This window comes from Apium graveolens, chromosome 3 (genome assembly GCF_009905375.1).
Source record: "Apium graveolens cultivar Ventura chromosome 3, ASM990537v1, whole genome shotgun sequence".
In the NCBI taxonomy this organism is placed as follows: Eukaryota; Viridiplantae; Streptophyta; class Magnoliopsida; order Apiales; family Apiaceae; genus Apium; species Apium graveolens.
In genome coordinates, this window is record NC_133649.1 from 206058331 (window position 1) to 206072207 (window position 13877).

The window sequence follows — 13877 nt, forward strand, 5'->3', positions numbered from 1 at the left end:
AGTATACGCGTTCGCAAGTAGTATAAGATATAAATCAGATTCGTTCCCACATAGAATGGTTTAGGTTAAGTTCAATTTATGCACTTATGCAACAATGTATGGTTATCGCTCAATGCTAAGACAAATAACAAATTGGGTATTGATTAAACTAAGAATTAAACTAACAATTATAACTAAGAGAACAAGAATGGTTGAATTAATATATACGACAAACATGGGATCCTAACTTCATTACTACTTCATTCAAAGTCATTGTTCTTAACCTTAGCATGTGATGGTGATGACACTAATCAGATAACACGAACTAGTAAACGCCAACTTTCGTTGTACGAATACCTTACTACCAAGCATCCACAAAAGAGATAGAAGTTGAATAGACACCAATTATGCTTAGTCCTTATATGTCTATAAGAATTTGATAACATAACGATTTAATGTACAAGTTATCTAACGTGATTACATAGGGTAAGTAAGATGGTTAAAATTACCTACGAATCATGCATCACAATTACACATGATCCTATGCTAGCATGGCAAGTTCAAAACCCTTATATTCACTTTCACGTTAATAGAGATTAACATGCTATCTTATATGTTAGCTACGCACATAAGACGACTAAGCAGAACCAATTCTAGGATATCAATCAATCACCACACACCAAGATATCGAAATAAATTAACTATAAAAATCCATAAGTAAATCCGTTAGAACCCCACGATAACGATTAGTTCATAATAAAACTCATCATCACCATGGGTTCCAATGAAAGCATGATATAAAATACTATAAGAGTACTAGGGTTCAAAGATAAATCGAAAACAAGCATTCAAGTATCAACTATATTAAAGAAAACAAAAGTATTCTTCTCCGTAGCCGTCTCGTGCTCTCTAGGTCTTCTTATTGCTCTCTCAGGCCTCCTTGTTGTTAAAAACGTCTTTTTATTGATATATATAGGCTCCAGGATGACCAGGACTCTCAAAATCTTCAATTTCGACTAAAACCGGGATTCTGGTGCAGAAACCGGGTGCGAGCGCGCTGTTTCCGGGTGCGACCGTGTTGGAATAGTTTTTTCAGCGGCGCGGGCGCGCTGGTTCTGGTGCGGCCGTGTAATATCTGGGACATATCGTGTAATTATTTTTGCTAATAAATAAATATTATGCATGTTCAGTATTTATTCTGTGAATTAATTGTTAAGTGGTATATGTATTTGGATGTTTAAAAATAATATCAATTGAGTAATTTAAACGGATTCGGCGTACGGTTTGTCCTGTGCGGGTCTCGGCGCAATATTTTCGATACATTATTCGTTTCGGTAATTCAATAAAACTCGTATTTTTGATAAACGGGATCTTTTTATTAAACTATTACAACTATCACCTCGTAATACGTGTAACCAGGCGCTGAGACCAAGACCGTAGTACAAATTGTACTGATTTGGATAATTATTCCGAAAACAGGTACCGTTTGGATCTGTTTTTATAAATAAACGTACCATTTATATCCGGAATGATCCAACGGGATAGTAATTTTCCGTAATTATAAATAGCCTTTACCGTATTTTATTTCGTACCGAAAATCATTTGCAAACAGTAATTATAGAATTTTCCAGAGAAAAACCCTAATTTCATAAAACCTACCGAGAATCAAACCTCAATTTCAAGGTGTTACCGGAATCCGTTGGTGAAGCTCGAGTACTCAAATCAAAGCTCTTGAAATATACTATCAGAATATGTGCTTCATATCACTGCAGATTCAAAGGTTTATTTTCTGTAATTTTATTTATTTTCGAATTATTTTGATTAAAAATATGAATTTTTGTATGGATGATTGTTTGAATGATTTGATGCTTGCATGTTGTAGAGCTTGTTCTCCTGATGATTTTCATATGTCATATGACTGATTTGGAGTTCAATAACATGTTCAAAATTGAGTTTAATTTTCGAATTTTAAAATTTGGGTTTATAACCCGTATGAATGTTCTTAATTGAAAATTAGGGTTGTTTGTTCTAGGGGTTATTAGCTGTTGAAATATAGTGGGTTGTGTTCCTTATAAAATTTGCAATCGATTGGTGTATAGCTCGTTAACAGAGGATTCCTGAATCGAAGGGAGTTGTGTTTTTAAGTTTACGTCGAGCTCGCCGGAAACCGGCAAACTTCCCGGCCATTTTCCGGCCAACCCAGGGGTTATTTGTGTGATTGAATGGTATAGTTAAATTCCTTGTGAATTGTAGATTAATTAAGGAGCTTTTGATGATGGGAGGATTCCGGGAACGAATTCTCCGGTGAACCCCGACTGTTTTCCGGCGAGGGGTGGTAAAATTGCAGTTAGGTCCCTGTATTTTTGAAGATGGTGAAGTTTAGTCCCTGTAGTTTGCAAAGTTTTCAAAAATAGGATTCCTGTTTATAAAATGTTTAAAAATCATATTTCCTATTTATTTTGATTATAAAAATTCATTTTTAATTTTTGAAAATTCCAAAAATTATTATTTTAATTCCAAAAATTATTTTTAATTCAAAAATAAATCTAAATTAATTAGTTAATTAATTTTAGTTAATAATTAATTGATTAATTGGTCAATTAATTCAAAAATTAATTGATTAATTGATTTAATTAATTATTAATTGATTTTAATTAATTATTAAATTAGATTTAATTATTTAAAAATGATTTAAAAATTCTGAAAAATAGTTTCGAGCTTTAAAATATTATTTTAAATTGTTTTCAAGGCTCGATAATTATTAGAAAATTATTTTGAAGCCAGATGTGGCCAACCGAACCCTGTTTATTGCTTTAAAATTGATCCAACGACGCGTTTTAATTCTGAAAAATATTTTAAAAATCATATTAAATACCCGAAAGCTTGTTTATGACCCAAGACTCCTTTATAAATGATATATCATTGATTGTTTGACGTGTTATGTGTTATATGTGACTTGTTGCTTGACTGACGGTCTATATGTTCGGTGTTTACTTGTTTATAGCATAACTTTCAATCCGTTAATCGGATTTGGGTAAAACGAAGGGTAGATAGAAGTGTATATTAAATAGAATCGTATGAGTTGAGTATTGATAGATATTTATGATATGTGAACAGAAGAGGCAAGGCGTAGGAAAGGGAAACAAATAATCGAGGAGTATGAGATTGTAATTGGAAGTTAGAGAAGTATAGCAAGCTAATATCAAGCAAGTGTTCTGAACTTTCTCGAGGTATATTGTAGTTGATTGATAGTCCTGTTTTATATTGCAAGTGCTTTGAATCACTGAACCCTAAACCTTGATTCCAGTTGTTGATCTTTGAGCCGTAAACCTTATTCTTTCTGAACCATTGATTGTTGTATACCCGAATACGAACCACAGATATACGATACTACTTCACAAATACATACAAACTAAATGCCAAACACTTAATCAAATTGCTTACATACTCAAACCATTGTACCTTATGCTTTGAAAGACCAAATCCTTGCAACCTTGAAACTTTAATTCCTTTGTTATCCAATTCTTTCATTACCTAACAACCATTCTTTGAAATTGCTATATTGATCCTTTTTGAAGATTGAAACCATTTCATTATTGAATATCCAATGTTGCTTATAATTTTGTTTATTGCTTTACAGTGTTTATTCTGTTATTATGATAGAATTGGATTGTTTTTATAAAATTGTGGACCAGATTCGTGGTTAGACCAGATTGGTGGTCAGGTTAGGCCAATGTGTACCTTGGATCCAGTAATTAGAGGAGAGTTGTGTGCCTTGCTCGGGGTTAGTGCGTGACTGATCAGCAGCCTAACCTTGGTTTTTAAAATAAAAATATATTATCGAATTCTGAATCATTAATCATTGTTCACTTGATACCTTAACCTTTTTCACTTGATGATCATTATTCTCAGTCTTGTCATTGTGACTTGCTGAGCTAGTAAGCTCATTTGTGCGATGCTGTTTATGTTCTTTTCCAGTTAAGAAGGAACTAGTTGGTAGCGAGGATCCCCAATCCAGTGCGAGAGCTAGGGGTCCAGGTTGATCGAGTTAAGCTAGCTGACAACTTTTGAGATAGTTTAAGTTTGTAAAAGTTTGTATTAATGTTTAATATTCAGTTCTGAGTCTGAATAGTTGGGATTTGGACATTTGTAATATAAAGTGTGTGTGTGGCTTGTGTACATATAGTAGGGTCACTGCATATTATTATTATCTTTATTATTGTTATAAGCAGGTTATAAATAAGGGGTGTGTGGACCCCAAACTTCTGACCCGGGTTTGGAGGACGCTACAAGTTTGGGATCAGAGCTACAGGTTATAATTCATTGACACAAGCCTAGGTTGACGGGGATGGGTAGAGGGTTAGGATTAGAAGTAAGGAAATAGACTAAAATAGAACATCGAGAGGATGAGTGCGACGGTATAACAGGTATTAGTATAATTCGCGTTGTGGTTTGAGATTTTTATATTGCGATATAATTTCAGATAGCAGCGATGGCCGACTCTTTCATCCCCATATCATCTGAGCCCTCAGTTTGAGTACCATCTTCAGATCCACGTCCTGTTGTTCCACCAGTGTTGGCTATTTTACCTCCACATGTGTTGCAGCCTGTACCACTGCATGCTATTCCACCCCCAGGCATGAGGCCACCTATCAGAGGACCCCCACCTGCTGATTCAGGTTTTACTGGTCACTCAGTTACAGGTGTACCTTTTCAGTTATCTTCCTATCCTGTCCCATATCATCAGTTCGAGGCTTGCCTTATGGAGCAGCGATTCCTACGGGGTCAGATTAAGGAGATATTACATATTTTACGTACTAGAGAGGTTGGGAGTGGTGAGAGGCGAATCAAAGAGAGACTCCAGGTATTTCAAAGAGCAGCTGCTATGAGGATTGCTGAGGCTACTCATGAGGATATCGCCCCTGATTTTCTTGTGGAGTGGGCTAAGTGAGTTCTGGAGGAGCTTGAGGAGATTGGAGGACCAGACTTGCCCTGAGCTAGAGGCACAGAGATGGAGATGCTGATCAGTGCTGTTGTGGTTATTTAGTATGTACAGTAGTGTGTAGTATGTATTAGTAGACTTTTAGGTTGTATTTATAGACTAGATCTACTTACTAGTGAGTAGGTTTGTTGTACCCTTTTGCTTTTTCTTCCGAAGCGTCTTTACGCTTGTACTACCTAAAACTTTTGATCTATATATATCAGTACCTTTTCCTTTCCAGCATTATCATTTATATTAGTGCACCTATTTTACTTTACTTTATTTATTGTACCAGTTATACTCATGTGATACCATGTACCCTATTCCCTTAACTGTTTATATTCTATAAAGAAAGATGCAATTTACTTAGTTCAACTGTTACAACTGTTTTCAAAAAGAGATATTTCTATTTTACAAAACTTTTCTTTTATGTAAAGGATTTGATTTAAAAGCTAAATAAGTTGTTTGATTCTTTATAGAAAATGCCTCCCAGAAGAAATACCCACACCAACACCCAGAATGAAGAAACCAACAACAACAATAACAACCAAGATGATACTAACCAGAATGCAAACCCAGGACCCATAGACCCAGCAATAGCCCAGATTCTTTAAATCTTGGCTCAACAAACAGTTCACCTGACACAACAGAAACAAAGACAAACCAATCCCCAGGTAACTTTTAAAACTTTTCAGGCAGTAAACCCACCAGAATTCAAGGGTTCCCTAGATCCGATTGAAGCGAATGTTTGGTTAAAGGAAATAAAGAAGTCATTTGCTTTAGTTAAAGTGAAGGAAGAACAGAAGGTTGGGTTTGCAAGTTATTATTTGAAGAATGAGGCCACCTATTGGTGGGAGACTGTGAAGACATTGGAAGGTACAGATGTTATTACTTGGGAGAGGTTTAAGGAATTGTTTTTAGAAAAATATTTTCCCCAGTTTGTTCAGGATCAGATGGAGCTGAAGTTTTTAGAGTTAAAGCAAGGAAATATGTCGGTAGCTGATTATGAAAGTAAGTTTGAAGAGTTGTCAAGGTATGTGCCGTCATATGTAGATACTGGCAGGAAGAAGGCTAAGAGATTCCAGCAAGGTCTAAAGCCATGGATCAGAGGGAAGGTAGTCATCTTTGAATTGGATACCTATGCAGGAGTTGTAAAAAAGGCCATGATTGCAGAGACAGAGAGTGAGATGTCACAGAAGGAGAAGGAAAGTAAGAAGAGGAAGTTTGAAGGGAATGAAGGTCAGTTACAACCAGGAAAGTTTCCAAATTTTAAGAAGGGCAGATTTCAGCCGGGGAGAAATTTTAATGTCAATAAACAGAATGTAGGTGATAGAGGTCAAGGCAACCGTCCAGTCAACGTGAATCAGCTGAATCAGTTGAGGCTAACTTTTCCAGATTGTCAGGTATGTGGGAAGAAGCACGTAGGAGTTTGTAATAAGTTGAACGTGGTTAGTTTCAAGTGTAATCAGAAAGGGCACTATTCAAGGGAGTGCCACAATCAGCCAGCGAGAGAGCCAGCAAACAAGGATCAGCCTACCCGGAATCCAACGGTTAAGGTTCCAGCTATTGGATTTACATACTTTAAATGTGGGAAGCCAAGATATATATCCAGGGATTGCAAGACACCAGCCCCAGTCAGTTTTGTATTGAGAATTATGGGATCTACCCCAGCAGTGAATGAGACTCCAAGGGCTAGAGTTTTTGATATGTTTGTAAAGGATGCTATCCAGGATACTGATGTCATGGCAGCTACGCTTAATATGAATTCTTTATGTGCCTAAGTGTTAATAGATTCGGGAGCAACTCGGTCGTTTATTTCTCAAGATTTTGTTAGTAAGTTAAATTGTCCGGTTGAGTATTTAAATTAAATAATGACTGTGTAATTAGCAAATCAAGAACGTATATATGTTAATCAAGTTTGTGGGAATTATGAGATTGAGATTTCTAGTAATAAGTTTTGTATAGATTTGATACCATTTAAGCTAGGAGAGTTTGACGTTATCTTAGGGATGGATTGGTTATCTAAGCACGATGCCCAGATAGATTGTCGAAATAAGAAGGTAATGGTAAAGACGCCAGATGAGAGGATAGTAACGTTTAAGGGTCAAAAGCAAGCAAAGAAGTTCTTAACAATGATTCAAGATAAAAGGTTACTATGGCAAGGATGCGAGCATTTCGTTGCTTATGTGATTGATAGAAGTCAGGAGCCAGCAAAACTTGAAGATATTCCAGTAGTCAACGAATTTCCAGACGTGTTTCCCGATTAGTTGCCAAGACTTCCTCCAGACAGAGAAATTGAGTTTGCAATTGACTTAGCACCTGGAACGGAACCAGTATCCAAGGCTCCGTACAGAATGGCACCCGTTGAGATGAAGGAACTAGCAAAGCAATTGCAAGAATTGTTAGAGAAAGGAGTAATCAGACCCAGTGTATCCCCGTGGGGTGCACCAATACTATTTGTCAAGAAGAAGGATGGAATAATGAGACTGTGCATCGACTATCGGGAGCTCAACAAGCTTACAATCAAGAACAAGTATCCGTTACCCAGAATTGATGATTTGTTTGACCAATTGAAAGGAGCCAAGTACTTCTCCAAGATCGATTTGAGATCGGGATATCATCAACTAAAGATTAAGCCAGAGGATATACCAAAGACAGCTTTTAGGACAAGGTATGGACATTATGAATTCTTAGTGATGTCATTTGGATTGACCAATGCCCCGGCAGCATTCATGGACCTGATGAACAGGATTTTCAAGGAATACTTGGATAAGTTTGTTATTGTGTTTATAAATGATATTTTGATTTATTCAAAGACAGAAGAGGATCATGCAGAATATTTGAGGACAACTTTGGAGGTTTTCAGAAAGAAAAAGTTATACGCTAAATTTTCAAAGTGTGAGTTTTGGTTACAGGAAGTTCAGTTCTTAGGACACATAGTCAATAATGAAGGGATCAAAGTGGACCCAACGAAGATTGAAACAATTAAAAATTGGGAAAGACCGAGAACACCAACAGAGGGAAGAAGTTTCTTGGGATTAGCGGGATATTATCGCCGATTTGTTCAAAATTTCTCAAGGATTGCAACACCATTGACGAAGCTTACATGGAAGAATGAAAAGTTCATATGGAACGTGAAGAAAGTTTTCAGGAATTGAAGCGAAGATTAATTACGACACCTATTTTGCCACTTCCAGATGATCAAGGGAATTTTGTAATCTATAGCGATGCTTCTCATAAAGGACTCGGATGTGTTCTGATGCAGCGTGATAAGGTTATTACGCATACGTCAAGGCAATTGATATCCCACGAGCAAAAGTATCATACCCATGATTTGGAGCTAGCAGCCATAGTATTTGCTTTGAAGATTTGGAGACATTATCTATATGGAGAGAAATGCAATATTTATACGGATCACAAAAGCTTGAAGTACATATTCACGCAGAAGGAGCTTAATATGAGACAGAGAAGATGGTTAGAGTTGATTAAGGATTATGACTGCACGATTAACTATCATCCCGGTAAAGCAAACATCGTGGCAGATGCGTTAAGTCGGAAAGAAAAGTTGAATGTGTTATCAGTACCCGAAGAGATATACAAAGAATTTCAGAAACTGGAATTGGAGATTAGAGTTTGCAAGCCTGATGAAGCAAAAGTGTATAGTATGACTTTCCAACCGGAGTTGTTAGAAAAGATAAGAAAGTGTCAAGTAGAGATAATGGATCAGGACATTAATCGTTTGGTAGGAGAGGAATTATGCACGCAAAAGGATGATCAAGGTATTCTTAGGTTTTCTTCTAGAATTTGGATTCCACCAGTAACGGAGTTGAAGAATGAAATTTTACAGGAAGCTCATAATTCAAGGTATTCAATCCATCCAGGAAGTACCAAGATGTACAGAGATTTGAAGGAAAATTATTGGTGGCCATATATGAAGAAGGAAATTGCGGAATGGGTTAGCAGATGTTATACATGTCAAAGAGTTAAAGCAGAGCATCAGAGACCAAGTGGATTGTTGCAATCATTGGAGATTCCAGGGTGGAAGTGGGAGCATATTGCCATGGATTTCATAGTCGGATTACCAAGGACGAAAGCCAATCATGATGCCATTTGGGTTATAGTGGACAGACTTACCAAGTTAGCGCATTTTATGCCTATAAATGAAAGATTTTCACTACAGAAGTTAGTCCATATGTACCTCAAAGAAATCGTAGTTCGTCATGGATTCCCTGTGTCTATCGTATCCGATCGAAATCTGAGATTTAATTCAAGGTTTTGGAAAAGTTTTCAAGAATGTTTGGGAACGAGACTGAATATGAGTACGGCTTACCATCCACAGAAGGACGGCCAAAGCGAAAGGACAATCCAGACGATCGAAGACATGTTGCGTGTTTGTGCCATTGATTTCAAAGGAAGTTGGGACGAGCATTTACCCTTGGTAGAATTTGCTTACAACAACAATTATCATGCCAGTATTGGGATGCCACCCTATGAAGCTCTTTATGGATGCAAATGTCGATCTCCCGTGTATTGGGATTAAGTAGGAGAACGCAAAATACTTGGACCTGAATTGGTGCAACAGACGAAGGAAGTTATTGAAGTTATCCAGAAGAGATTGATAGCAGCACAAGACCGTCAGAGGAAATATGCAGATCAATCAAGGAAAGATATGGAATTTGAAGAAGGAAATATGTTGTTACTGAAAGTATCGTCGTGGAAAGGATTGACAAGATTTGGAAAGAAATGAAAATTGAGCCCAAGATATGTCGGACCTTTTGAGATTTTAAAGTGCGTTGGAAAAGTAGCTTACGAGTTGGCGTTACCTCCGCACATGGAGCATATTCACAATGTTTTTCACGTATCGATGCTTAAGAATTATAATCCAGACTCCAAACATGTAATCGAATATGAGCCAGTAGAACTTCAAGTAGATTTATCATATATAGAGAGTCCGATAGAGATTCTAGAAGAAAGAGAGAAAGTGTTAAGAAATAAAGTGATAAAGTTAGTAAAAGTACTGTGGAGAAACCCAAAGGTTGAAGAGTCAACCTGGGAGTTAAAAAGTGATATGAGAGAAAAGTACCCTCATTTATTTCCTTAGGAGATTCTGAGGACAGAATCCTTTTAAGGGAGGAAGGATGTAATATCTGGGACATATCGTGTAATTATTTTTGCTAATAAATAAATATTATATATGTTCAGTATTTATTCTGTGAATTAATTGTTAAGTGGTATATGTATTTGGATGTTTAAAAATAATATCAATTGAGTAATTTAATTTTTATATGTCCAAAATAAAATATAGATAATTTTCATATCTTCCTATTTATTTTTATGTTGATTTATGATTTTATAGAAAATTTATGGATTTTATATAATCTTTTTCCGAGTATCTATAAACTATTTTAAATAATCGGGAACCAACCGACGTCACCCGTTTTTACATTTTTATAACCCGAAACTCTTCCGAGAACTCTTTCCTAACCTAATTGCAATATTCTGAGCATTTTCCATGTTTCGACTTTTTTCATCCGGCGTACGGTTTGTCCTGTGCGGGTCCCGGCGCAATATTTTCGATACATTATTCATTTCGGTAATTCAATAAAACTCGTATTTTTGATAAACGGAATCTTTTTTTTAAACTATTACAATTTTACCTCGTAATACGTGTAACCAGGCGCTGAGACCAAGACCGCAGTACAAATTGTACTGATTTGGATAATTATCCCGAAAACCGGTACTGTTTGGATCTGTTTTTATAAATAAACGTACCATTTTATATCCGGAATGATCCAACGGGATACTAATTTTCCGTAATTACAAATAGCCTTTACCTTATTTTATTTTGTACCGAAAATCATTTGCAAACAGTAATTATAGAATTTTCCAGAGAAAAACCCTAATTTCATAAAACCTACTGAGAATCAAACCTCAATTTCAAGGTGTTACCGGAATCCGTTGGTGAAGCTCGAGTACTCAAATCAAAGCTCTTGAAATATACTATCAGAATCTGTGCTTCATATCACTGCAGAATCAAAGGTTTATTTTCTGTAATTTTATTTATTTTTGAATTATTTTGATTAAAAATATGAATTTTTGAACGGATGATTGTTTGAATGATTTGTTGCTTGCATGTTGTAGAGCTTGTTCTCCTGATGATTTTCATATATCATATGACTGATTTGGAGTTCAATAACATGTTTAAAATTGAGTTTAATTTTCGAATTTTAAAATTAGGGTTTATAACCCGTATGAATGTTCTTAATTGAAAATTAGGGCCTTTTGTTCTAGGGGCTATTAGCTGTTGAAATATAGTGGGTTGTGTTCCTTATGAAATTTGCAATCGATTGGTGTATAGCTCGTTAACAGAGGATTCCTGAATCGAAGGGAGTTGTGTTTTTAAGTTTACGTCGAGTTTGCCGGAAACCGGCGAACTTCCCGGCCATTTTCCGGCCAACTCAGGGGTTATCTGTGTGATTGAATGGTATGGTTAAATTCCTTGTGAATTGTAGATTAATTTTGGAGCTTTTGATGATGGGAGGATTCCGGGAACGAATTCTCCGGCGAACCCCGACTGTTTTCCGGCGAGGGGTGGTAAAATTGCAGTTAGGTCCCTGTATTTTTGAAGATGGTGAAGTTTAGTCCCTGTAGTTTGCAAAGTTTTCAAAAATAGGATTCCTATTTATAAAATGTTTAAAAATCATATTTCTTATTTATTTTAATTATAAAAATTCATTTTTAATTTATGAAAATTCCAAAAATTATTAATTTAATTCTAAAAATTATTTTTAATTCAAAAATAAATCTGAATTAATTAGTTAATTAATTTTAGTTAATAATCAATTGATTAATTGGTCAATTAATTCGAAAATTAATTGATTAATTGATTTAATTAATTATTGATTGATTTTAATTAATTATTAAATTAGATTTAATTATTTAAATATGATTTAAAAATTCTGAAAAATAGTTTCGAGCTTTAAAATATTATTTTAAATTGTTTTCAAGGCTCGATAATTATTAGAAAATTATAGCATAACTTTCAATTCGTTAATCGGATTTGGGTAAAACGAAGGGTAGATAGAAGTGTATATCAAATAGAATCGTATGAGTTGAGCATTGATAGATGTTTATGATATGTGAGCAGAAGAGGCAAGGCGTAGGAAAGGGAAACAGATAATCGAGGAGTTTGAGATTGTAATTGGAAGTTAGAGAAGTATAGCAAGCTAATATCAGGCAAGTGTTCTGAACTTTCTCGAGGTATATTGTAGTTGATTGATAGTCCTGTTTTATATTGCAAGTGCTTTGAAGCACTGAACCCTAAACCTTGATTCCAGTTGTTGATCTTTGAGTCGGAAACCTTATTCTTTCTGAACCATTGATTGTTGTATACCCGAATACGAACCACAGATATAAGATACTACTTCACAAATACATACAAACTAAATGCCAAACACTTAATCAAATTGCTTACATACTCAAACCATTGTACCTTATGCTTTGAAAGACCAAATCCTTGCAACCTTGAAACTTTAATTCCTTTGTTATCCAATTCTTTCATTACCTAACAACCATTCTTTGAAATTGCTATATTGATCCTTTTTGAAGATTGAAACCATTTCATTATTGAACATCCAATGTTGCTTATAATTTTGTTTATTGCTTTACAGTTTTATTCTGTTATTATGATAGAATTGGATTGTTTTTATAAAATTGTAGACCAGATTCGTGACCAGACCAGATTGGTGGTCAGGTTAGGCCAATGTGTGCCTTGGATCCAGTAATTAGAGGAGAGCTGTGTGCCTTGCTCGGGGTTTGTGCGTGACTGATCAGCAGCCTAACCTTGGTTTTTAAAATAAAAATATATTATCCAATTCTAAATCATTAATCATTGTTCACTTGATACCTTAACCTTTTTCACTTGATGATCATTATTCTCAATCTTGTCATTGTGACTTGCTGAGCTAGTTAGCTCATTTGTGCGATGTTGTTTATGTTCTTTTCCAGTTAAGAAGGAACCAGTTGGTAGCGAGGATCCCCAATCCAGTGCGAGAGCTAGGGGTCCAGGTTGATCGAGTTAAGCTAGCTGACAGCTTTTGAGATAATTTAAGTTTGTAAAAGTTTGTATTAATGTTTAATATTCAGTTCTGAGTTTGAATAGTTGGGATTTGGACGTTTGTAATATAAAGTGTGTGTGTGTGGCTTATGTACATACTTTAACCTGTTGTGATCCGTGGTAGTCGGTAAGTAGGGTCACTGCATATTATTATTATCTTTATTATTATTATAAGCAGGTTATAAATAAGGTGTGTGTGTGTGGACCCCAAATTTCTGACCCGGGTTTGGGGGGCGCCACAGGCCGCGCTGACATTCTGGAAAATTTCTGATAATTCTTCTTTTGGCCATATCTTGAGTTCTGCTCATCAGAATTAGGCGATTCAACTGCCCACGCGAAGCTAACGAGATTGTTTACAACTTGAGAATGGTTCAGGCTTCCAATTCTGATCTCTTTTCAGAATATTTCTTTGAAAAGCTTCTTTCTTCATTTAACTGAAACCTGAAATGCAATAACACAAAAACACATCAAAAATACCAAAAATGAGTCCAAAATACCAACTTAAGCCTGTAATGAAGCATTTCAAGTAGATATAAAATCCACTTATCACACCCCCAAACTTGAATCGATGCTTGTCCTCAAGCATAAACAGACTCAAATCTATAAAACAAACCTAATGCATGAATGCAACTACATGAATGCAACTAAATGATAATGCAATTGATCCCCACAGAATAACTATAACCAAATGAATAAGCCAACGCCTCTAAGAATGCAATAACTCAAAACAGAGTTTGAATAAATCTCAAAAATCAACTCACAAACCAGAAACGTGCGTATGTGGGATGCTTAATAGATATA